General features: G+C 50.6%; 1 long non-coding RNA gene across 2 annotated transcripts; it reads right to left on the reverse strand.

Moving 5' to 3' along the window:
• Positions 1 to 10572: 10572 nt before the first annotated feature.
• On the reverse strand, positions 10573 to 24788 carry LOC129632928 (uncharacterized). Of its 2 annotated transcripts, XR_008704758.1 has the most exons (12): positions 24479 to 24788; positions 24135 to 24220; positions 21737 to 21901; positions 21393 to 21478; positions 18999 to 19163; positions 18655 to 18740; positions 16261 to 16425; positions 15917 to 16002; positions 13523 to 13687; positions 13179 to 13264; positions 10789 to 10953; positions 10573 to 10665 (listed from the first exon to the last, which is right to left on the reverse strand). It is a non-coding gene; the product is annotated as an uncharacterized LOC129632928 (long non-coding RNA). The 2 variants fall into 2 exon arrangements; XR_008704757.1 differs by lacking the exon at positions 10573 to 10665 and having other exon boundaries at positions 10687 to 10953.
• Positions 24789 to 24960: the final 172 nt, after the last annotated feature.

Here is a 24960-nt window from a genome sequence, read left to right on the forward strand (position 1 = left end):
TAATATAAATATATTTGCATAATTACAGTTTGCCTAATTAGGTATGGGTATAAATAAAATATAATAAAGGTATACCTAATTCTATTTATAGATCTATACTTAATTAATTTGTATATAAATTAATATGTATGCTATATATGCATATTATATATATACTGTATAATTAAATGTATATTGCAGTAATATAATGTGTGTGTGTGGCTGATATTAATTGGTATAGATTGATGTGCTGTGATGATATATGTTCTATATACTGTATAATTATATATGTGTGACATGTATTATTGCAGTACATTGGTTTGTGTTGGTTGGTATTAGCTGTGTACGTGTTGTATTGCTGTAATATATATATTAATTAATATATTAATTATAAAGATTAATTCAAGTATATCGATTTATATATATTATATGGCAACAAGTATAAACTATATAAATACATTTTGCATTTAGGTATATCTGTATACTAAAATGAGATAAGGAGGTTATACATTTATTATTTAAATTTATACAGAGACCTAAACTAAGCATTAGACCTAAATTAACATATCTCTAAATTTATGTTGTTAAAACGTAAATTTTAAAAATTAAACTGACAACTGCTTGACAATTCCTTTGCCATAAAACCCCCATAGGTGTAATTTGGGTAACCAGACAAAAAATTGGTTTTATGGCAAAACGGCCCCCTAGAGTGGGTCCATCTTCCCGCTCAAACTAAAAAAGTAGCGGCTTCTTATCCAGGATTGATAGCTACTTTGATACTAAAGGAAAAAAGCGGAACATTAAATTACTTGTTAAAGAGCCATCAGAAATTGTAATTCCATATAATAAAGAACAACTTGATGCTCTTCTAATGTTTGATGAGGACTGGCAGATTGCCGTAGGAAATTATTATGGTCAAATTCTGCATCATTTACCTTCGCATGTTTTGCTGAATTTTATATCCAGACATCCAGTTATCTTTCCTGTCAGATGTAAACAGTCTCCTATTCCAAATGCTCAGATAGCCTTTACTGACAGGTTAGCAAATAGTAAAGCTTCCATAGTGACTAAAAATCACCAAAAGGTTTTAGAAACACAGGAAACTTCAGCTCAAAGAGCTGAAATAACAGCAGTCATAGAGGCTTTTGCTATGTTTGCAGATGAGGAATTTAACCTTTATTCTGATTCTCAGTATATTGTCAGGTTGTTTCCACATATTGAAACTGCGGTTTTGCCTGAAAATAAAACTACCATATTTCATTTGTTAACTAAATTACAACAACAAATTTGGAAAAGAAATAAAATATTTTTCACTGGACACATTTGGGCTCATTCCGGATTGCCTGGCCCTTTAAATGCCTTTAATGATTTGGCTGACTTGTTAACCAGAAATACAGTGGCTGCTGTGATCGAGGAGGCCAGAGCCTCTCACTCACTTCATCATCAATACGCTACTGCCTTAAGGTATCAATTCCAAGTTCCCAGAGAGACTGCTCGAGAGATTGTGCGTTCTTGCTTACACTGCCCTACTGTTTCTAATAGTCTACCTATGGGAGTTAATCCTCATGGTCTCAAACCTAACGAACTCTGGCAAATGGATGTAACTCATGTTTCTTCATTTGGAAAACTGTCCTTTGTTCATGTAACTGTAGATACCTTTTCTTATGTTATTATTGCAACTGCTTGTACCGGAGAGGCAGTTAAAGATGTGATACAACATCTCTTTACTTGTTTTTCATATTTGGGCCTGCCAAAAGCTCTGAAAACTGACAGTGCTCCTGCTTACACTTCTAAGTCTTTTCAGGAATTTTGTATAAAGTTTCAAATTAAACATAATACAGGCATCCCTTATTATCCACAGGGACAAGCCATTGTGGAAAGAGCACATCAAACATTAAAAATCCAAATTCAAAAATTAAAAGAAGGGGAGTTTAAGTATAGCTCTCCCCATCAAATCTTGCAACATGCTCTTTTCATAATAAATATTCTAAATACTGATCTGGCTGGAACTACTGCAGTGCTTTGTCATTGGTGCCTGGAGCAATTAAATGCAAAACCATTAGTCAAATGGAAGGACCTCCTCTCAGGACAATGGAAGGGTCCTGACCCATTATTAACTAGCGGTCGAGGATGTGTTTGTATTTTTCCACAGGATGCAGATTCTCCAATTTACATCCGGGACAGGCTGATTCGCCATGTTGCAGTCCCCCAGACATCCAGTTCCCCCACTGCTTCGATCACAAAAGAGGAGCCCGCCAGAAGGGGAGGCAAGATAAACATCGAGATCCCGGCGAGACCGACAGGGCTGCTGCAGCGCGAACTCCAGCCAAAAAATAATTCTACTTATTCTGTTTTGGCTTGTCTACCCTCTTCTTATGTTTTTCTCTTTACCAACGATTCTGGAAAACTTAATCTACATATGACTTTCACTGGTGGACCCAATGTAGTGACTTGTGAACAATGCATGCTCTCATCTTGTTTAAACCCTCAATATAATGTTTGCTCCTTTGTAGTATTACAACGTCCACCTTATCTTATGATGTAACCACTTATTGATATGATAATTTTGATCTTGCTGTATTACAACAACTACAGGATTTAATGCGATCGTGACAGTTTGTGGGTCTACTTATTTTAGGAATATCAGCTTTAATAGCAGCTTTAGTAGCAGCAATATCATTGACTCAACAAGTGCATACTGCCCAATATGTTGATACCATGTCTAAAAATGTTTCTTTAACTCTAGCAACACAGGAAGCTATAGATAGGAAATTAGAGATGAGAGTAGACGCCTTAAAAGAGGCAATAATGCATATTGGGACTGAGTTACAGGCTTTAAAAGTGAAAATGGCTTTGTCTTGCCACGCTGATTAGCGGTGGATATGTGTGACATCTTTAAAGGTAAATGAGACAGATTATGAATGGGAGAAAATAAAAAATCATATCTCAGGTGTTTGGAACAGCTCTGACATTGGCCTGGACTTAGGGAAACTTCATAATCAAATACAGACCCTGGAACACTCTCGACTGGATTTTACCGCCGCTGGAGCAGCTAATGACTTTTTTCACACCTTCTATAACTTTATTTCTGGAAAAAAACATTCTGTCTAATCTTCTCATAATCATTTTTCCTTGTATTGTCAGGATTCTTCGGCAGAACATTCAGAAGCTTGTGACTGAGCTGCATCTGGCTGTTTTAAGAAATAAAAAAGGGGGAGATGCCGGGAGCCGGCATATTGCATATTGAGTGCATATTGCATATTGAGTGCAGCACTTTCCACAGCATCATCTTTCAGGATCTGGAATAGCTCAACTGGAATTCTATCACTGCCGGGAGCCAGCGTGAGGAGCTCCACCCATGACAAAGGTCATGAGGAAGGAGGCTCGGCATACACAAAGGCGGGATCGAGCCTCAGGAGTCCCCCTGGAAATTCTCGAGCATCTACCCCCCAAAACCAGAGTCTGCCTACTTTCTGCTTTGTGCTTTCACCTGCACCTCTGACTTTACGGGGGGCTGTCCCCCACTACCTCTCTCTGAAAAAAGAGTTGGCTTACAGCTCCAGTTAACAATTCCTGGGTGTGACAGTGTTTCAACCTACAAACTCCTTTGGAAATCCTCTAGCCTGCCTGAATAGGTTTTTCCGGCCACATGTGATTGCTCAGAGCCTCCCAACTGTGAGAGGCATGAGATGTTCTAAACTGTCTAAACACAGATTCCTTTGAGCAGTTACAAGATTGATTAGAAATTGTATTTGGTGAAGGGATTTTCACTTGTTGGGCCAATGTTTGCTGCTAAGTTTCCATATCCCTTACCTGCTGTGTCCCTGGCAGTGTATTGATTAATAAAATTGGTGTAAGTAGTAGCTTTAATGTTTGTAACCTGGGACCCTTGAGTTAATTCTTTTTCTTGTTATAGCCCACCACACCTTTGCTCTGTAGGAATGCAACTTTAATGCTTTTGGAGGGTGGCTCCTGACCAATCACCTTTAGAGAAAAATAAGCCTTCTGAAGAAAGGGTCTTAAAATGTTAACAGGCCTCCGGGCCAGAAGATGATGCAAATCACCTAAGCTTTTGCATATGATAAGTTTGCAGGAAGAAAGCCTGGCTTGCTGCATGACTCTACCCCTTCCCCCATTATCCTCTATGCATAACTTAAGGTATAAAAACTACTTTGGAAAATAAAGTGCGGGCCTTGTTCACCAAAACTTGGTCTCCCCATGTCGTTTTTCCTCTCATCTTCTGGCTGAATTATTCAGCCTCTTTTCTCCACTGAATTTCCTCACTGAGCTATTCTTATTTCAGCCTCTTTTCTCCACTGAATTTCCTCACTGAGCTATCCTTATTCTATTACTCTATATCCTTAATTAAAGTTTAATTAAGCAGTTGTTTCCTGATCCTCGCTGACGCCGTCCCCGCTTCGAATTCCCTGGATCCACCGGGGCTGGACCCCGGCAGTCGGCTGAAACACACGGGAAAGAATACCACTGTTAGAAGAAAAGAGTTCACTCTGTCAGTCGAGCCAGAGCCTGTCCATTTGGAAGATCGGCAATTTCACAGCAAAAGGGCCCCTGGGAGGGCCCTCCTGGCTCCAACAGCAACAGGCTGCCCACTGCCCCACATACACTGAGGGCTCAGCCCCACCAGCTGGAAAACTTCTGTATGTGGGGAAGGCAGCGCTGATGCGAGGGTGTGGAGCTGACTAGGACAGGATCGGCTGTCTGGGATGGGGCGTCCAGGGTCGCCCCAGAACCCACCCTCAGGTCCCAGGGCGGGGCCTGCACCTGCTCTGCTTTCTCCTTGGCACCCCACCTCCTCTTCGGCCTGCGCCTGCTCTGATCTCCAGGAGAAGGTTTCAGAGACAAGGTGACCAATTCCTCTGGGAGGTCCCACCAAATACGCCGTGCCTGCCCTGCCTGTGAGCCAGGTTTTCAGTCCCCACTCCCTTTCTCCTGAGCCAGCATAGTGCCCCCCACCCAGCCCACAGTGCCCACAAGCCCCACTCCGAGGCCCCACCTGTGCTGCTAAGTCACTGCCATGACCCCTCGAGAGCTGCCTCCTGGAGACACCCCTCCCTCGCACCAGCCGCTGTGGCCCATTGCTTCCTCTTCTCATCTCTCACTCTCACTGACACACAGGGGACTGGTGACCAGGCCCCAGGCTTCTCCATCTGAGCCCCCCAACCATGCCAGGCCTCGGGTCCTGGCACCCAGGCCCTCCTCTTTACCCAAAAACCCCCAAGAGCAGGAGGGCATGTCCACCTCCTCTTTCTCCACTGTCTACACAGTCCGCCTCACACTCACCTTGTCCACCCCGGGAGCAGGGGTTCCCCATTTCTGACAGCACCAGCCCCTCACCTTGGGGGAGCTCTACCAGCAAGTCCGGCCATGTCCCCTATCCGTTCTGCAGGGCACGGGCTCTCCTTGAACTCCACCCACTGTGGTTTCGGACTCCACCTGCCAGTTTCTGGCTCTGCCTTTGTCTCAAATGATATCCCCTTACTCTAGAAGAAAGCTGGGTTGGGGCCCTGGACTTCGAGGATCCCCTAAGCACACAAACACAGAAATATGCATATGGGCTCCAAACTGTCTCCTAAGTCAGGCTTCAAGCAGTAGTCGGTTTCCTACAGATGAATGAATGTCACCAGTTAAGCACTTAATGACCTTTGCTAAAGTTTATCTCTCACTTGTGACCATTTTCCATTAAGAAGCCAAAGAAACATTTAAATACTTAATAAGAATTATCGCCCCTAGAACAACAAGTAAGAAAAAATCAGAATGCTCAGTAATCTGCTCGCCTCATTCACAAGCCAGGTGATTCCTCCCACCACAGTCAACGGCAAGTCATGTCTCAGTCTCCATTCATGTAAAAATGACTACAGGTCATTAACCTTCTGCGACTCTTCAGAAACATCAGTGTCACAGTCTGTCAGGCCCCTCAAATGAATACGCCCAAATATCAACTGATCGCCCCCACACTTCCAAACCTCTGCCTGTGGTTTTGAGTGTTCTCAATCCTGTGACTACCACTCCATGGTACCAAGTTTGACCCTAAGGAACGATGCTTGTCTCTTCCCTCTCGCTGGCCACAAAGCTACAGGCTCCTTGAGGTGCGACCATGAGCAACACCCAGTCATACTGTCCACACACCAGACAGGCCCTTGTCACACTCGACAGCGCTGAGGGGAGCTGCCCGGGGGAGCAGCCTACCTGTGGTGGAAGGGAGCCCCTCGCAGTCTCGTCTGGTCCACTTCAGCTCTCAGGGTTTCCAGGTTTAGAATCAGCTGGTCCTACGAAACAGCAAATGACACAGCCTGCACCGCTTGCTTTCCGGATGCAAAATGACTTGCACCGAAATGTGCAGAACAGGTTACGTGAGGAGGTATCAACTCCCAACATTTTAATTCTGAGAAAATGTTCTCTAGGTGTCCCTAGAAAATATAAACACTCAGAACAATATTCACCCATAAACCATAATGAGGAGGAAGTTCCATCTCAGGTGTAGAAAAGGTTTCTCTGGAGGAAACATGGCAAGCCATTAACAACGACGAAGTCTGTAGAGAGAAGCTGGACTTCAGGCGGGGGTTCGGGTCAGGGGGACACGACTCACTCTATTGCCCTCACTCCTCTCATTGCTTTAAACGGTCTCCATGGAGCTCACCTGCATTCCTGGGCATTCCTCACATTCATTCCTCTACGCCCACTTCACTTCCTCATGGGGTAAAACAAGTCAAACGGGCCAAGTTTCCGAGTCACTCGACTCAACCTGGCAGCTCTGTGCTGTCGGCCATGGCAGTCACTCGCCTCGTGCCGCCCCTGGGCACGTCAGACAGGCTGGTGCAACACTAGATGTGGAATTCACACAGAAGATTTCAAGACTCACAGTGAAAGAAGGATGTCAAGTAGCCCGATGGGTTTTAGGAAATTTTAGATTGTGTAGGTGGCTCGTATTATCTTCCTGATGCACAGCACAGTCCACGTGAAGGGCTCATGCTTTGTCTCAGCTTTCGGGTGATCCCAGAAAGGACTACTCAGAATTCTGAACCACACATAATGGCCACACACTCTAAACCCAACTATAATGCAAACACATTCAGTGTTCAAAACCAGAAATGCTATACGTGTTACAGCAGTGGATTAGCCATAAGGAAAATGTAACTCGACTATTGCTAAGCATCTGCTCAAACTCATGTCCATTGAGTTGGTGATGCCGTCCAACCATCTCATCCTCTGTCATCCACTCTCTTCCTGCCTTCAATCTTTCCCAGCATCAGGGTCTTTTCCAATATGAAAATTCATATTAAAAAACTGGAAATAATTACCTCAAGCAATTTTTAAAGTAATAACAAAGTTGGCAAGGCTGTGTTTTATAAAATGAGCATCAATTTCAAGGTTTAAAAAGCTGTTTTAGAACCTACCGTATAAAAAAAAATGGAGAGAAGACAGAAGAATGATCTATTTGAGATGGGCTTTGTGTTAAAAATTGCTGAGACTAATTGACGGGTCATGGGTATTTATTATACTACTCCATCCACTTTTGTGCCTGTTTGAAATTTTCCATTATAATACATTTAAAAACAGTTTATTTTCTGTTAGAACAGGGTCTTCTCCAGCAACACAATTCGAAAGCATCAGTTCTTCAGGGCTCAGCCTTCTTTATGGTCCAATTCTCACACCCATCCGTGACTACTGGAAAAACCATAGCTTTGACTATATGGATCTTTGTTGGCAAAGTGATGTCTCTACTTTCCAATATGCTGTCTATGTCTTGTCATGGCTTTCCAAGGAGCAAGCATTTTTTAATCTCATGGCTGCAGTCACCGTCTGCAGTGATTTTTGAGCCCAAGGAAACAAAACCTGTCACAGCTTCCACAATAAGGCATTGGCATTCAAAGATTTTTAAAGCAAAACAAAAGTTGACTTTGAATTGGCTTAGTCATAAACAGCATCCTGATCTCAACAGCCTCTGAATAGCAGTTCTGAAAGTAAGGAAGAGCACCCCTGATCGGGAGCCATTGAGCTCTCTGCCTAAGCCGGGAGGGCGCCTCACCACAGAGCTCACTATGGGAGTCAGAACCATTGCCCCCTGGGAGTCCATCTTTGAGGCTCTGCAGTCCAGGCCCAAGAACACAGGCATAGTGGGGACAGTACTGACATGTGAGGCTGGACCCGGGATCCCCACTCCATTTCCTGAATGGTCTGTATCGCCGTGTGGCCAACCTTTCCAGGAAACCTCTCTCAGGACTCGGTGACGCGAGCCTCCACCATCACCCTTTCCTGACGCGCCTTCTGTCGCAGCGCAACTGCGCTTCTCCTGTCTAGAGGCAGCCATCCTACACACACACCGTGTCTGGACCAGCGGTTTGGCATGTGGGACTCCAGCGCCACGTCCGAGGCAAGCAGGCTCCACACCTGGGCGCCATGCCTTCAGTTTCATGGGCCCCGGGCTGGCACCCCAGGTTTGTCTGAGGGGCAGTCGTGAGGTCCACCTGTATCCCAAGCAGCTCCCCGGACTGACTGGTCAGAGCAACAAGCAGCCTCTTTGAATGTGGGGAAGCCCTGGCTCCTGCCCACTGCCTATGGGCGACCACCTCTGGCCCTGCTCCCGAGGAGGTGGGTGCCCAGATCAGCAGATGGGGCCACACAGGCACACACTTGGAGGCAGAGACGGGAGCAGCGAAGAAAGGCAGCACTGGCCCCCACCCAAGCCTCATCTCCCGCCCAGACGCTGCCTCCCCATCAGCACAGGCACCCGCTGCAGCTCCTTGTTCTTCTCCTCCAGTTGGGCCTCCATCTGGTACAGCCTATCCTCGATGCTGCCGTGACTCTCTCCCACCTGTTGGCCAAGAACAGCTTCAGCTCCGCTCGCAACGACCCTGTCCTGACGGCACGCGGGCTGTGACTGTACGGGCGGCAAGTGGGCCATGCTCTGTGCGGACCACGGGCCCCGGGCTCGTGGGGGGCATGCCCGCGTGCCTGCTCACGCAGCCTGTGTGGCTTTGTGTGTGACGCCTGGATCACGGAGGGTGCTGGTGACCGGCTCGTGAGAGGAGACGTACTCCCTCTGCCCCGGCCCTGCAACCACGGCCGCTGCGCCCCCTCTTCGGACTGCCTGTGGCAAGCCAGCACAGGCAGCAGGCAGCGCCAAGTGCGGGACGCGCGAGGCACACATTCTACCTTCCTAAGCTGGGAGGAAAGTTCGAACCGTTTAGCCTCCTTAGAGGCAGAGCTTCCGAAGACGAAAGGTCGGACTACAAGGCCAACCTGGGACGGACAGCAGAGATGCCAGGGGAGAGGAGAAACCAAGCCTGAAGAGGAATATCACGGGCGAAGGGCGCCCCCTGGCGGCTGTTAGTGACCCTGCTCTGGGAGGGTTTGCGAGCGCGCCTGACACCGCAGGCCACCCACCAACGGACGGCCCCACAGCTGCTCACGGGGCTCCGGGCAACGCTCCCAACAGCCGCGCCAGCACAACCCCGCCTGACTCTCCATCCCCAGCCACTGCCCACTGGCAGCGCGGGGCAACACTTCCCCACCAGAAGGACAGGGTGGCTGGCTGGCTGGCTGGCTGGCAGTGGGGACGATTCCCCCAGCAGCGCCACATCCCCGGGATGTTTCTCATAAATCATGACCCCCGCAGACACGACCGCCAGAAACATTATGATTCCACACGGTCACACAGCTCGGGCCTGAGGATCCCAGGGTGAGCAGACGCCACGACTTGTCTGACCGCCGGTATCACTGGCACACATCCCTTCAAGGAGCGGAACCTCAGAAAACTAGAGAAGATGGCCAGGCAAGCTGCCTCAGCAGAGCCCACACAGCATGCTCCCATCTCTCTGAGAGAACGGGCTCCACAGATGTCACCAGACTCGTCTGAGGGAATCAGAAGGAAATTTCAGCATTCAACAGGCAGGTGGAGGCGGGGATGAACTGGGAGACTGGGGTTGACATATATACAGTACTGATACTACACATAAAGTCCATGAGTAAGGACCTAGTGTACAGCACAGGGAAGTCTACTCAGTGCTCTGTGGTGAAGTAAATGGGCAGGAAATCTAAAAGAGAGGCAGATAGATAGATAGATAGATAGATGATTGATTCACTTTGCTGTACAGCAGAAATTGGCATAGCAGTGTAAAGCCACTATACGCCAAGAAATGAATGAATGGATGAATGACTTTTTACAAAAGGAGCACACTGGGCCCCCTAGAACTTGTGGAAAGGAGGAGTCCACACCCAGGGTGCAGCACAGTGCCAGGGCTGCCCTCGTGTTGGTCCACTGCCAACGGACTGCCTGGACCAGGCCTCTTCTACCCCAGAGAGCTCGACGCAGAGGTGGGGAGGCAGCCAGTTGTGGTCTCTGCAGTGCTCTGCTCTTACTCACGCAGCCATCCCAAGGCTGAGATCACCGGGAGAAGAAGGGACCCACAGTCCACCTCAGGCAGACACGACCGCCGTCACTCACTTCGCGGATGTCCCACTGCAGTTTCGTGTTCCTGTCCTTAGACTTGAGGAGGTCCTTCCTGGCCGTGTCCAGGTCTTCCTCCAGATCTGTAACGTGGAAAGAGAGGGCTGCCAGGCGCTCCTTCAACTGGCTCTCCTCCTGTGACTGCTTTTCTATGACTTCCTGAGTGCAATCACCTTAGTCAGGTCTTCCTCATGGCTTAGAGAGCCGTAGGAGAGTCCCTAAGGGGGAAAGGAAGCCTTAGCCCTGTTTTGAGAGGGAAGGAACACAGCACTTCCAGGCACTCGGTGAGGTCAAAACAAGGCACTAAGTGTACAAATCCAGGATGGATGGGTGGCTGGTACCTTCTCGTCCAGGGCCTTGTGGTGCTCAAACAGCAGTTTCAGTGCCCTGAGCACCTCCACCTCGCTGGTCACGTTAGCTGGGGACTGTGCCTGCCGCTTGCCCACTGTAATCCGGAAGGATGGAATGTACCGGGCAACCAGTAACCCCAGGTGCTCCAACAGCAGCTGCAGGGCAGGGCCAAAGGGGCACTTTCAACCTCATGCTTGACTTCAGGCCCGACAGCTCCTTTCAGCCTCACGCTACAGCTGGAAACATGCTAAGGCACGTTGGAATCCTGCCAGTTCAGTCTAAAGTTAAGAGTGGACTTCCCCAGGGGCCCAGTAGTTACGACTCCACCCTTCTGCAGGGGTCATGGGTTTTAATCCCTGATTGGGGAACTAAGATCCCACACAAAGTGTAGCATGGACAAAAATGTAAGCTGAGAACTCCCCTCTCAAAGGCACTAAAATTACATTAGCTCTCATCATAAATTTGAAGTAAGGTATGAGAACCACAAACTGATCCACCCTGGTCTTCTCAGTGGGAAGATGTGAAAAATGACTTGAAAATCAGACAAGAGTTTAAAGACAGCAACACGGAGGCTAGCGGTGACCCACGTGGGGCAAATGTCAACACGTGAGAATCCCCCTGCTGACCCTGGTGTTGCTTCTTTCTGCTTTCAGTTCAGCAATTTCTCCTTCTCTTTTAAGAAGCTGCTCCCTGCATGTTTTGAGTTCTACACTAGGAGTTGGAAACTCCTAGAAAACACTTAAATGAGAAACTAAATGCAAACATAAATTAAAAAGAGAGCAAGACTGTGAAGACTGACCCTGTCAAGTCTCTCCAGGCTTCACACAGAGGATCTCCTTGCCCCTCCAGAGAAGAGGGGGTCCACTGACCCCAAGACCACACAGACCACCACAACTCAGACTGGCCTTTGGCCTCCACCTCGACCTGGCAGGCACGCAGCAGGGGAGAACCCGGAATCCAAGCCTGCCTTCTCAAGACCCAGGGACGCCTGAGAAGCTTTCCAAAACATAAACCTAGCAACAAAGTGGATAAAGAGATTCTTAAATGACACACAGACCAATGACCTAGAGCCACTGGGGAGAGTGAAGAATAAAGGGAAGGTCTACAAGGCCACCAAGCTTTGGAGTGTTCCTCTGGGACAAAGGCAGATGGCACCCCAAGGCCATCTGTTAGCCTGCCTCCACTGAAGCCACCCAGTCATTCAGTCAACTGGGTAAAATGTAAAATTTATGTTATATGTATTTTACCACAATTTACATGCTGTTAGTGACCCTGCTCTGGGAGGGTTTGCGAGCGCGCCTGACACCGCAGGCCGCCCACCAACGGACGGCCCCACAGCTGCTCACGGGGCTCCGGGCAACGCTCCCAACAGCCGCGCCAGCACAACCCCGCCTGACTCTCCATCCCCAGCCACTGCCCCCTGGCAGCGCGGGGCAACACTTCCCCACCAGAAGGACAGGGTGGCTGGCTGGCTGGCTGGCTGGCAGTGGGGACGATTCCCCCAGCAGCGCCACATCCCCGGGATGTTTCTCATAAATCATGACCCCCGCAGACACGACCGCCAGAAACATTATGATTCCACACGGTCACACAGCTCGGGCCTGAGGATCCCAGGGTGAGCAGACGCCACGACTTGTCTGACCGCCGGTATCACTGGCACACATCCCTTCAAGGAGCGGAACCTCAGAAAACTAGAGAAGATGGCCAGGCAAGCTGCCTCAGCAGAGCCCACACAGCATGCTCCCATCTCTCTGAGAGAACGGGCTCCACAGATGTCACCAGACTCGTCTGAGGGAATCAGAAGGAAATTTCAGCATTCAACAGGCAGGTGGAGGCGGGGATGAACTGGGAGACTGGGGTTGACATATATACAGTACTGATACTACACATAAAGTCCATGAGTAAGGACCTAGTGTACAGCACAGGGAAGTCTACTCAGTGCTCTGTGGTGAAGTAAATGGGCAGGAAATCTAAAAGAGAGGCAGATAGATAGATAGATAGATAGATGATTGATTCACTTTGCTGTACAGCAGAAATTGGCATAGCAGTGTAAAGCCACTATACGCCAAGAAATGAATGAATGGATGAATGACTTTTTACAAAAGGAGCACACTGGGCCCCCTAGAACTTGTGGAAAGGAGGAGTCCACACCCAGGGTGCAGCACAGTGCCAGGGCTGCCCTCGTGTTGGTCCACTGCCAACGGACTGCCTGGACCAGGCCTCTTCTACCCCAGAGAGCTCGACGCAGAGGTGGGGAGGCAGCCAGTTGTGGTCTCTGCAGTGCTCTGCTCTTACTCACGCAGCCATCCCAAGGCTGAGATCACCGGGAGAAGAAGGGACCCACAGTCCACCTCAGGCAGACACGACCGCCGTCACTCACTTCGCGGATGTCCCACTGCAGTTTCGTGTTCCTGTCCTTAGACTTGAGGAGGTCCTTCCTGGCCGTGTCCAGGTCTTCCTCCAGATCTGTAACGTGGAAAGAGAGGGCTGCCAGGCGCTCCTTCAACTGGCTCTCCTCCTGTGACTGCTTTTCTATGACTTCCTGAGTGCAATCACCTTAGTCAGGTCTTCCTCATGGCTTAGAGAGCCGTAGGAGAGTCCCTAAGGGGGAAAGGAAGCCTTAGCCCTGTTTTGAGAGGGAAGGAACACAGCACTTCCAGGCACTCGGTGAGGTCAAAACAAGGCACTAAGTGTACAAATCCAGGATGGATGGGTGGCTGGTACCTTCTCGTCCAGGGCCTTGTGGTGCTCAAACAGCAGTTTCAGTGCCCTGAGCACCTCCACCTCGCTGGTCACGTTAGCTGGGGACTGTGCCTGCCGCTTGCCCACTGTAATCCGGAAGGATGGAATGTACCGGGCAACCAGTAACCCCAGGTGCTCCAACAGCAGCTGCAGGGCAGGGCCAAAGGGGCACTTTCAACCTCATGCTTGACTTCAGGCCCGACAGCTCCTTTCAGCCTCACGCTACAGCTGGAAACATGCTAAGGCACGTTGGAATCCTGCCAGTTCAGTCTAAAGTTAAGAGTGGACTTCCCCAGGGGCCCAGTAGTTACGACTCCACCCTTCTGCAGGGGTCATGGGTTTTAATCCCTGATTGGGGAACTAAGATCCCACACAAAGTGTAGCATGGACAAAAATGTAAGCTGAGAACTCCCCTCTCAAAGGCACTAAAATTACATTAGCTCTCATCATAAATTTGAAGTAAGGTATGAGAACCACAAACTGATCCACCCTGGTCTTCTCAGTGGGAAGATGTGAAAAATGACTTGAAAATCAGACAAGAGTTTAAAGACAGCAACACGGAGGCTAGCGGTGACCCACGTGGGGCAAATGTCAACACGTGAGAATCCCCCTGCTGACCCTGGTGTTGCTTCTTTCTGCTTTCAGTTCAGCAATTTCTCCTTCTCTTTTAAGAAGCTGCTCCCTGCATGTTTTGAGTTCTACACTAGGAGTTGGAAACTCCTAGAAAACACTTAAATGAGAAACTAAATGCAAACATAAATTAAAAAGAGAGCAAGACTGTGAAGACTGACCCTGTCAAGTCTCTCCAGGCTTCACACAGAGGATCTCCTTGCCGCTCCAGAGAAGAGGGGGTCCACTGACCCCAAGACCACACAGACCACCACAACTCAGACTGGCCTTTGGCCTCCACCTCGACCTGGCAGGCACGCAGCAGGGGAGAACCCGGAATCCAAGCCTGCCTTCTCAAGACCCAGGGACGCCTGAGAAGCTTTCCAAAACATAAACCTAGCAACAAAGTGGATAAAGAGATTCTTAAATGACACACAGACCAATGACCTAGAGCCACTGGGGAGAGTGAAGAATAAAGGGAAGGTCTACAAGGCCACCAAGCTTTGGAGTGTTCCTCTGGGACAAAGGCAGATGGCACCCCAAGGCCATCTGTTAGCCTGACTCCACTGAAGCCACCCAGTCATTCAGTCAACTGGGTAAAATGTAAAATTTATGTTATATGTATTTTACCACAATTTACATGCTGTTAGTGACCCTGCTCTGGGAGGGTTTGCGAGCGCGCCTGACACCGCAGGCCGCCCACCAACGGACGGCCCCACAGCTGCTCACGGGGCTCCGGGCAACGCTCCCAACAGCCGCGCCAGCACAACCTCGCCTGACTCTCCATCCCCAGCCACTGCCCCCTGGCAGCGCGGGGCAACACTTCCCCACCAGAAGGACAGGGTGGCTGGCTGGCTGGCTGGCTGGCAGTGGGGACGATTCCCCCAGCAGCGCCACATCCCCGGGATGTTTCTCATAAATCATGACCCCCGCAGACACGACCGCCAGAAACATTATGATTCCACACGGTCACACAGCTCGGGCCTGAGGATCCCAGGGTGAGCAGACGCCACGACTTGTCTGACCGCCGGTATCACTGGCACACATCCCTTCAAGGAGCGGAACCTCAGAAAACTAGAGAAGATGGCCAGGCAAGCTGCCTCAGCAGAGCCCACACAGCATGCTCCCATCTCTCTGAGAGAACGGGCTCCACAGATGTCACCAGACTCGTCTGAGGGAATCAGAAGGAAATTTCAGCATTCAACAGGCAGGTGGAGGCGGGGATGAACTGGGAGACTGGGGTTGACATATATACAGTACTGATACTACACATAAAGTCCATGAGTAAGGACCTAGTGTACAGCACAGGGAAGTCTACTCAGTGCTCTGTGGTGAAGTAAATGGGCAGGAAATCTAAAAGAGAGGCAGATAGATAGATAGATAGATAGATAGATGATTGATTCACTTTGCTGTACAGCAGAAATTGGCATAGCAGTGTAAAGCCACTATACGCCAAGAAATGAATGAATGGATGAATGACTTTTTACAAAAGGAGCACACTGGGCCCCCTAGAACTTGTGGAAAGGAGGAGTCCACACCCAGGGTGCAGCACAGTGCCAGGGCTGCCCTCGTGTTGGTCCACTGCCAACGGACTGCCTGGACCAGGCCTCTTCTACCCCAGAGAGCTCGACGCAGAGGTGGGGAGGCAGCCAGTTGTGGTCTCTGCAGTGCTCTGCTCTTACTCACGCAGCCATCCCAAGGCTGAGATCACCGGGAGAAGAAGGGACCCACAGTCCACCTCAGGCAGACACGACCGCCGTCACTCACTTCGCGGATGTCCCACTGCAGTTTCGTGTTCCTGTCCTTAGACTTGAGGAGGTCCTTCCTGGCCGTGTCCAGGTCTTCCTCCAGATCTGTAACGTGGAAAGAGAGGGCTGCCAGGCGCTCCTTCAACTGGCTCTCCTCCTGTGACTGCTTTTCTATGACTTCCTGAGTGCAATCACCTTAGTCAGGTCTTCCTCATGGCTTAGAGAGCCGTAGGAGAGTCCCTAAGGGGGAAAGGAAGCCTTAGCCCTGTTTTGAGAGGGAAGGAACACAGCACTTCCAGGCACTCGGTGAGGTCAAAACAAGGCACTAAGTGTACAAATCCAGGATGGATGGGTGGCTGGTACCTTCTCGTCCAGGGCCTTGTGGTGCTCAAACAGCAGTTTCAGTGCCCTGAGCACCTCCACCTCGCTGGTCACGTTAGCTGGGGACTGTGCCTGCCGCTTGCCCACTGTAATCCGGAAGGATGGAATGTACCGGGCAACCAGTAACCCCAGGTGCTCCAACAGCAGCTGCAGGGCAGGGCCAAAGGGGCACTTTCAACCTCATGCTTGACTTCAGGCCCGACAGCTCCTTTCAGCCTCACGCTACAGCTGGAAACATGCTAAGGCACGTTGGAATCCTGCCAGTTCAGTCTAAAGTTAAGAGTGGACTTCCCCAGGGGCCCAGTAGTTACGACTCCACCCTTCTGCAGGGGTCATGGGTTTTAATCCCTGATTGGGGAACTAAGATCCCACACAAAGTGTAGCATGGACAAAAATGTAAGCTGAGAACTCCCCTCTCAAAGGCACTAAAATTACATTAGCTCTCATCATAAATTTGAAGTAAGGTATGAGAACCACAAACTGATCCACCCTGGTCTTCTCAGTGGGAAGATGTGAAAAATGACTTGAAAATCAGACAAGAGTTTAAAGACAGCAACACGGAGGCTAGCGGTGACCCACGTGGGGCAAATGTCAACACGTGAGAATCCCCCTGCTGACCCTGGTGTTGCTTCTTTCTGCTTTCAGTTCAGCAATTTCTCCTTCTCTTTTAAGAAGCTGCTCCCTGCATGTTTTGAGTTCTACACTAGGAGTTGGAAACTCCTAGAAAACACTTAAATGAGAAACTAAATGCAAACATAAATTAAAAAGAGAGCAAGACTGTGAAGACTGACCCTGTCAAGTCTCTCCAGGCTTCACACAGAGGATCTCCTTGCCGCTCCAGAGAAGAGGGGGTCCACTGACCCCAAGACCACACAGACCACCACAACTCAGACTGGCCTTTGGCCTCCACCTCGACCTGGCAGGCACGCAGCAGGGGAGAACCCGGAATCCAAGCCTGCCTTCTCAAGACCCAGGGACGCCTGAGAAGCTTTCCAAAACATAAACCTAGCAACAAAGTGGATAAAGAGATTCTTAAATGACACACAGACCAATGACCTAGAGCCACTGGGGAGAGTGAAGAATAAAGGGAAGGTCTACAAGGCCACCAAGCTTTGGAGTGTTCCTCTGGGACAAAGGCAGATGGCACCCCAAGGCCATCTGTTAGCCTGACTCCACTGAAGCCACCCAGTCATTCAGTCAACTGGGTAAAATGTAAAATTTATGTTATATGTATTTTACCACAATTTACATGCTGTTAGTGACCCTGCTCTGGGAGGGTTTGCGAGCGCGCCTGACACCGCAGGCCGCCCACCAACGGACGGCCCCACAGCTGCTCACGGGGCTCCGGGCAACGCTCCCAACAGCCGCGCCAGCACAACCCCGCCTGACTCTCCATCCCCAGCCACTGCCCCCTGGCAGCGCGGGGCAACACTTCCCCACCAGAAGGACAGGGTGGCTGGCTGGCTGGCTGGCTGGCAGTGGGGACGATTCCCCCAGCAGCGCCACATCCCCGGGATGTTTCTCATAAATCATGACCCCCGCAGACACGACCGCCAGAAACATTATGATTCCACACGGTCACACAGCTCGGGCCTGAGGATCCCAGGGTGAGCAGACGCCACGACTTGTCTGACCGCCGGTATCACTGGCACACATCCCTTCAAGGAGCGGAACCTCAGAAAACTAGAGAAGATGGCCAGGCAAGCTGCCTCAGCAGAGCCCACACAGCATGCTCCCATCTCTCTGAGAGAACGGGCTCCACAGATGTCACCAGACTCGTCTGAGGGAATCAGAAGGAAATTTCAGCATTCAACAGGCAGGTGGAGGCGGGGATGAACTGGGAGACTGGGGTTGACATATATACAGTACTGATACTACACATAAAGTCCATGAGTAAGGACCTAGTGTACAGCACAGGGAAGTCTACTCAGTGCTCTGTGGTGAAGTAAATGGGCAGGAAATCTAAAAGAGAGGCAGATAGATAGATAGATAGATAGATAGATGATTGATTCACTTTGCTGTACAGCAGAAATTGGCATAGCAGTGTAAAGCCACTATACGCCAAGAAATGAATGAATGGATGAATGACTTTTTACAAAAGGAGCACACTGGGCCCCCTAGAACTTGTGGAAAGGAGGAGTCCACACCCAGGGTGCAGCACAGTGCCAGGGCTGCCCTCGTGTTGGTCCACTGCCAACGGACTGCCTGGACCAGGCCTCTTCTACCCCAGAGAGCTCGACGCAGAGGTGGGGAGGCAGCCAGTTGTGGTCTCTGCAGTGCTCTGCTCTTACTCACGCAGCCATCCCAAGGCTGAGATCACCGGGAGAAGAAGGGACCCACAGTCCACCTCAGGCAGACACGACCGCCGTCACTCACTTCGCGGATGTCCCACTGCAGTTTCGTGTTCCTGTCCTTAGACTTGAGGAGGTCCTTCCTGGCCGTGTCCAGGTCTTCCTCCAGATCTGTAACGTGGAAAGAGAGGGCTGCCAGGCGCTCCTTCAACTGGCTCTCCTCCTGTGACTGCTTTTCTATGACTTCCTGAGTGCAATCACCTTAGTCAGGTCTTCCTCATGGCTTAGAGAGCCGTAGGAGAGTCCCTAAGGGGGAAAGGAAGCCTTAGCCCTGTTTTGAGAGGGAAGGAACACAGCACTTCCAGGCACTCGGTGAGGTCAAAACAAGGCACTAAGTGTACAAATCCAGGATGGATGGGTGGCTGGTACCTTCTCGTCCAGGGCCTTGTGGTGCTCAAACAGCAGTTTCAGTGCCCTGAGCACCTCCACCTCGCTGGTCACGTTAGCTGGGGACTGTGCCTGCCGCTTGCCCACTGTAATCCGGAAGGATGGAATGTACCGGGCAACCAGTAACCCCAGGTGCTCCAACAGCAGCTGCAGGGCAGGGCCAAAGGGGCACTTTCAACCTCATGCTTGACTTCAGGCCCGACAGCTCCTTTCAGCCTCACGCTACAGCTGGAAACATGCTAAGGCACGTTGGAATCCTGCCAGTTCAGTCTAAAGTTAAGAGTGGACTTCCCCAGGGGCCCAGTAGTTACGACTCCACCCTTCTGCAGGGGTCATGGGTTTTAATCCCTGATTGGGGAACTAAGATCCCACACAAAGTGTAGCATGGACAAAAATGTAAGCTGAGAACTCCCCTCTCAAAGGCACTAAAATTACATTAGCTCTCATCATAAATTTGAAGTAAGGTATGAGAACCACAAACTGATCCACCCTGGTCTTCTCAGTGGGAAGATGTGAAAAATGACTTGAAAATCAGACAAGAGTTTAAAGACAGCAACACGGAGGCTAGCGGTGACCCACGTGGGGCAAATGTCAACACGTGAGAATCCCCCTGCTGACCCTGGTGTTGCTTCTTTCTGCTTTCAGTTCAGCAATTTCTCCTTCTCTTTTAAGAAGCTGCTCCCTGCATGTTTTGAGTTCTACACTAGGAGTTGGAAACTCCTAGAAAACACTTAAATGAGAAACTAAATGCAAACATAAATTAAAAAGAGAGCAAGACTGTGAAGACTGACCCTGTCAAGTCTCTCCAGGCTTCACACAGAGGATCTCCTTGCCGCTCCAGAGAAGAGGGGGTCCACTGACCCCAAGACCACACAGACCACCACAACTCAGACTGGCCTTTGGCCTCCACCTCGACCTGGCAGGCACGCAGCAGGGGAGAACCCGGAATCCAAGCCTGCCTTCTCAAGACCCAGGGACGCCTGAGAAGCTTTCCAAAACATAAACCTAGCAACAAAGTGGATAAAGAGATTCTTAAATGACACACAGACCAATGACCTAGAGCCACTGGGGAGAGTGAAGAATAAAGGGAAGGTCTACAAGGCCACCAAGCTTTGGAGTGTTCCTCTGGGACAAAGGCAGATGGCACCCCAAGGCCATCTGTTAGCCTGACTCCACTGAAGCCACCCAGTCATTCAGTCAACTGGGTAAAATGTAAAATTTATGTTATATGTATTTTACCACAATTTACATGCTGTTAGTGACCCTGCTCTGGGAGGGTTTGCGAGCGCGCCTGACACCGCAGGCCGCCCACCAACGGACGGCCCCACAGCTGCTCACGGGGCTCCGGGCAACGCTCCCAACAGCCGCGCCAGCACAACCCCGCCTGACTCTCCATCCCCAGCCACTGCCCCCTGGCAGCGCGGGGCAACACTTCCCCACCAGAAGGACAGGGTGGCTGGCTGGCTGGCTGGCTGGCAGTGGGGACGATTCCCCCAGCAGCGCCACATCCCCGGGATGTTTCTCATAAATCATGACCCCCGCAGACACGACCGCCAGAAACATTATGATTCCACACGGTCACACAGCTCGGGCCTGAGGATCCCAGGGTGAGCAGACGCCACGACTTGTCTGACCGCCGGTATCACTGGCACACATCCCTTCAAGGAGCGGAACCTCAGAAAACTAGAGAAGATGGCCAGGCAAGCTGCCTCAGCAGAGCCCACACAGCATGCTCCCATCTCTCTGAGAGAACGGGCTCCACAGATGTCACCAGACTCGTCTGAGGGAATCAGAAGGAAATTTCAGCATTCAACAGGCAGGTGGAGGCGGGGATGAACTGGGAGACTGGGGTTGACATATATACAGTACTGATACTACACATAAAGTCCATGAGTAAGGACCTAGTGTACAGCACAGGGAAGTCTACTCAGTGCTCTGTGGTGAAGTAAATGGGCAGGAAATCTAAAAGAGAGGCAGATAGATAGATAGATAGATAGATAGATGATTGATTCACTTTGCTGTACAGCAGAAATTGGCATAGCAGTGTAAAGCCACTATACGCCAAGAAATGAATGAATGGATGAATGACTTTTTACAAAAGGAGCACACTGGGCCCCCTAGAACTTGTGGAAAGGAGGAGTCCACACCCAGGGTGCAGCACAGTGCCAGGGCTGCCCTCGTGTTGGTCCACTGCCAACGGACTGCCTGGACCAGGCCTCTTCTACCCCAGAGAGCTCGACGCAGAGGTGGGGAGGCAGCCAGTTGTGGTCTCTGCAGTGCTCTGCTCTTACTCACGCAGCCATCCCAAGGCTGAGATCACCGGGAGAAGAAGGGACCCACAGTCCACCTCAGGCAGACACGACCGCCGTCACTCACTTCGCGGATGTCCCACTGCAGTTTCGTGTTCCTGTCCTTAGACTTGAGGAGGTCCTTCCTGGCCGTGTCCAGGTCTTCCTCCAGATCTGTAACGTGGAAAGAGAGGGCTGCCAGGCGCTCCTTCAACTGGCTCTCCTCCTGTGACTGCTTTTCTATGACTTCCTGAGTGCAATCACCTTAGTCAGGTCTTCCTCATGGCTTAGAGAGCCGTAGGAGAGTCCCTAAGGGGGAAAGGAAGCCTTAGCCCTGTTTTGAGAGGGAAGGAACACAGCACTTCCAGGCACTCGGTGAGGTCAAAACAAGGCACTAAGTGTACAAATCCAGGATGGATGGGTGGCTGGTACCTTCTCGTCCAGGGCCTTGTGGTGCTCAAACAGCAGTTTCAGTGCCCTGAGCACCTCCACCTCGCTGGTCACGTTAGCTGGGGACTGTGCCTGCCGCTTGCCCACTGTAATCCGGAAGGATGGAATGTACCGGGCAACCAGTAACCCCAGGTGCTCCAACAGCAGCTGCAGGGCAGGGCCAAAGGGGCACTTTCAACCTCATGCTTGACTTCAGGCCCGACAGCTCCTTTCAGCCTCACGCTACAGCTGGAAACATGCTAAGGCACGTTGGAATCCTGCCAGTTCAGTCTAAAGTTAAGAGTGGACTTCCCCAGGGGCCCAGTAGTTACGACTCCACCCTTCTGCAGGGGTCATGGGTTTTAATCCCTGATTGGGGAACTAAGATCCCACACAAAGTGTAGCATGGACAAAAATGTAAGCTGAGAACTCCCCTCTCAAAGGCACTAAAATTACATTAGCTCTCATCATAAATTTGAAGTAAGGTATGAGAACCACAAACTGATCCACCCTGGTCTTCTCAGTGGGAAGATGTGAAAAATGACTTGAAAATCAGACAAGAGTTTAAAGACAGCAACACGGAGGCTAGCGGTGACCCACGTGGGGCAAATGTCAACACGTGAGAATCCCCCTGCTGACCCTGGTGTTGCTTCTTTCTGCTTTCAGTTCAGCAATTTCTCCTTCTCTTTTAAGAAGCTGCTCCCTGCATGTTTTGAGTTCTACACTAGGAGTTGGAAACTCCTAGAAAACACTTAAATGAGAAACTAAATGCAAACATAAATTAAAAAGAGAGCAAGACTGTGAAGACTGACCCTGTCAAGTCTCTCCAGGCTTCACACAGAGGATCTCCTTGCCGCTCCAGAGAAGAGGGGGTCCACTGACCCCAAGACCACACAGACCACCACAACTCAGACTGGCCTTTGGCCTCCACCTCGACCTGGCAGGCACGCAGCAGGGGAGAACCCGGAATCCAAGCCTGCCTTCTCAAGACCCAGGGACGCCTGAGAAGCTTTCCAAAACATAAACCTAGCAACAAAGTGGATAAAGAGATTCTTAAATGACACACAGACCAATGACCTAGAGCCACTGGGGAGAGTGAAGAATAAAGGGAAGGTCTACAAGGCCACCAAGCTTTGGAGTGTTCCTCTGGGACAAAGGCAGATGGCACCCCAAGGCCATCTGTTAGCCTGACTCCACTGAAGCCACCCAGTCATTCAGTCAACTGGGTAAAATGTAAAATTTATGTTATATGTATTTTACCACAATTTACATGCTGTTAGTGACCCTGCTCTGGGAGGGTTTGCGAGCGCGCCTGACACCGCAGGCCGCCCACCAACGGACGGCCCCACAGCTGCTCACGGGGCTCCGGGCAACGCTCCCAACAGCCGCGCCAGCACAACCCCGCCTGACTCTCCATCCCCAGCCACTGCCCCCTGGCAGCGCGGGGCAACACTTCCCCACCAGAAGGACAGGGTGGCTGGCTGGCTGGCTGGCTGGCAGTGGGGACGATTCCCCCAGCAGCGCCACATCCCCGGGATGTTTCTCATAAATCATGACCCCCGCAGACACGACCGCCAGAAACATTATGATTCCACACGGTCACACAGCTCGGGCCTGAGGATCCCAGGGTGAGCAGACGCCACGACTTGTCTGACCGCCGGTATCACTGGCACACATCCCTTCAAGGAGCGGAACCTCAGAAAACTAGAGAAGATGGCCAGGCAAGCTGCCTCAGCAGAGCCCACACAGCATGCTCCCATCTCTCTGAGAGAACGGGCTCCACAGATGTCACCAGACTCGTCTGAGGGAATCAGAAGGAAATTTCAGCATTCAACAGGCAGGTGGAGGCGGGGATGAACTGGGAGACTGGGGTTGACATATATACAGTACTGATACTACACATAAAGTCCATGAGTAAGGACCTAGTGTACAGCACAGGGAAGTCTACTCAGTGCTCTGTGGTGAAGTAAATGGGCAGGAAATCTAAAAGAGAGGCAGATAGATAGATAGATAGATAGATAGATAGATGATTGATTCACTTTGCTGTACAGCAGAAATTGGCATAGCAGTGTAAAGCCACTATACGCCAAGAAATGAATGAATGGATGAATGACTTTTTACAAAAGGAGCACACTGGGCCCCCTAGAACTTGTGGAAAGGAGGAGTCCACACCCAGGGTGCAGCACAGTGCCAGGGCTGCCCTCGTGTTGGTCCACTGCCAACGGACTGCCTGGACCAGGCCTCTTCTACCCCAGAGAGCTCGACGCAGAGGTGGGGAGGCAGCCAGTTGTGGTCTCTGCAGTGCTCTGCTCTTACTCACGCAGCCATCCCAAGGCTGAGATCACCGGGAGAAGAAGGGACCCACAGTCCACCTCAGGCAGACACGACCGCCGTCACTCACTTCGCGGATGTCCCACTGCAGTTTCGTGTTCCTGTCCTTAGACTTGAGGAGGTCCTTCCTGGCCGTGTCCAGGTCTTCCTCCAGATCTGTAACGTGGAAAGAGAGGGCTGCCAGGCGCTCCTTCAACTGGCTCTCCTCCTGTGACTGCTTTTCTATGACTTCCTGAGTGCAATCACCTTAGTCAGGTCTTCCTCATGGCTTAGAGAGCCGTAGGAGAGTCCCTAAGGGGGAAAGGAAGCCTTAGCCCTGTTTTGAGAGGGAAGGAACACAGCACTTCCAGGCACTCGGTGAGGTCAAAACAAGGCACTAAGTGTACAAATCCAGGATGGATGGGTGGCTGGTACCTTCTCGTCCAGGGCCTTGTGGTGCTCAAACAGCAGTTTCAGTGCCCTGAGCACCTCCACCTCGCTGGTCACGTTAGCTGGGGACTGTGCCTGCCGCTTGCCCACTGTAATCCGGAAGGATGGAATGTACCGGGCAACCAGTAACCCCAGGTGCTCCAACAGCAGCTGCAGGGCAGGGCCAAAGGGGCACTTTCAACCTCATGCTTGACTTCAGGCCCGACAGCTCCTTTCAGCCTCACGCTACAGCTGGAAACATGCTAAGGCACGTTGGAATCCTGCCAGTTCAGTCTAAAGTTAAGAGTGGACTTCCCCAGGGGCCCAGTAGTTACGACTCCACCCTTCTGCAGGGGTCATGGGTTTTAATCCCTGATTGGGGAACTAAGATCCCACACAAAGTGTAGCATGGACAAAAATGTAAGCTGAGAACTCCCCTCTCAAAGGCACTAAAATTACATTAGCTCTCATCATAAATTTGAAGTAAG

This window comes from Bubalus kerabau, chromosome 18 (genome assembly GCF_029407905.1).
Source record: "Bubalus kerabau isolate K-KA32 ecotype Philippines breed swamp buffalo chromosome 18, PCC_UOA_SB_1v2, whole genome shotgun sequence".
NCBI lineage: Eukaryota > Metazoa > Chordata > Mammalia > Artiodactyla > Bovidae > Bubalus > Bubalus kerabau.